Source organism: Adiantum capillus-veneris, chromosome 23 (genome assembly GCF_014529385.1).
Source record: "Adiantum capillus-veneris isolate H3 chromosome 23, ASM1452938v2, whole genome shotgun sequence".
NCBI lineage: Eukaryota > Viridiplantae > Streptophyta > Polypodiopsida > Polypodiales > Pteridaceae > Adiantum > Adiantum capillus-veneris.
The window spans coordinates 4,142,260-4,144,372 of NC_140953.1; positions in this window are offsets into that span (position 1 = coordinate 4,142,260).

Genomic DNA, 2,113 nt, shown 5'->3' on the forward strand with positions numbered 1-2,113 from the left:
ATCAGAGTAGTACATTTTTGTTTTCAATTTTTCTCCTGATCAAAATCGATTTTGCAGAAACTACCACTAGAAGGGATCGGAATCGATGTGGTCTACAACTTTGCAGAAGGAAGTTTCTTCAAATTGTGCACCGATTTTGAGTTATCGTTCACGGACTGCGTACATACCTGAAAAACAGCTTCCGCGTTTTGTTTTTGATTTTTTTGCTAATTGGAAACGATTTTGCAGAAACTACCCGCGATGGAGACCGGAATCGATGTGGTCTACAACTTTGCAGAAGGAAGTGTTTTCAAATTCTGCACCGATTTTGAGTTATCGTTCGCCTACTGCATACATACATGAAAAGCAACTTTCGCTTTTTGTTTTTGATTTTTTTTTGCTAATTGAAAACGATTTTGCAAAAACTACCCGCTGAAGAGACCGGAATGGATGTGGTCTACAACTTTGTAGAAAGAAGTGTTTTCAAATTCTGCACCAATTTTGAGTTATCGTTCGCGGACTGCGTACATACATAAAAAGCAATTTCCGTTTTTTGTTTTTTATTTTTCTGCTTATTGAAAACGATTTTTCAGAAACTACTCGCGAGAGAGACCGGAATCGATGTGGTCTACAACTTTGCAGATGGAAGTGTTTTCAAATTCTACACCAATTTTGAGTTATCGTTCGCGGACTGCGTACATACATAAAAAGCAATTTCCGTTTTTTGTTTTTTATTTTTCTGCTTATTCAAAACGATTTTGCAGAAACTACCCGCGTGAGAGACGGGAATCGATGTGTTCTACAACTTTGCAGAAGAAACTACCCGCTATGGGAGACCGGAATCGATGTCGTCTATAACTTTGCAGAAGGAAGTTTCTCTAAATTCTGCACCGATTTTGGGTTATCGTCTCGGACTGCGAATATGTTTGAAAATCAAAATTTTACTTTTTTCTTTTGATTTTTCTCATAATTGAAAACTTCTCAATTAAATTTTTCTTCATCAATCATATATTTGTTACTGACGTAACTTTGCTGCAGAAGCCAGTTACACATCGTTCCGATTCAGTCGAGCCGTTGATGATCGTCCAAATTCTATCGAGCTACAGTTGGTACATGATCTTTTGTTATATGATATACTCGTTCATTGATTCTCGTATAATTATTCTTTTAGAGATATAGTTTACGTCGTTTTATTGATAATTTCTCATTGATACCATAGTGATTTTGATGGTACCATGATGATGTTTTGTTAATACTTTGGTCATGGTGATTTTCGTTGATACCATGATGATATGTCATTGATACCATGGTTATTCTCGGTGGTGCCATGATGATATTTCATTGATACCATGGTTATTCTCGGTGATGCCATGATGATGTTTCGTTGATACCATGGTTATTCTCGGTGATGCCATGATGTTGTTTCGTTGATTTCATGGTGATTTTCGTTGATACCATGATGATATGTCATTGATACCATGGTTATTCTCGGTGGTGCCATGATGATATTTTGTTGATACCATGGTTATTCTCGGTGATTCCATGATGATATTTCGTTGATTCCATGGTGATTTTTGTTGATACCATGATGATGTTTTGTTGATACCATGGTTATTCTCGGTGATACCATGATATTGTTTCGTTGATACCATGGTTATTCTTGGTGATGCCATGATGATATTTCGTTGATACCATGGTTATTCTCGGTGATGCCATGATGTTGTTTCGTTGATACAATGATTATTCTCGGTGATATCATGATGCTTTTCGTTGATACCATGATCATTTATTCATTTTTATTGATATAATGATGATATTTTGTTAATACTTTGATGGTATTCATTGATCACTACATTGATAAATGTTGTTTTATGTAGTATATACACATATCATTTGTATCACGTAATCACACATTTTATACTTTTACGTTTATACTTTATGTACCATATGTTGTCGTGCGTATATATGTCGTCAAAAGAGTGGCGTCGCGAACCATCTCTTATGGCATTGTAAACGTAATTATTTCATTAACGATGCTAATAATTTTCATGACATGTTTTGTTTTGGAGTATATGATCTATGTAGGATTGATCAAAGAATTGATTTTATGAAGACAAACTTGGTGACAATAAAA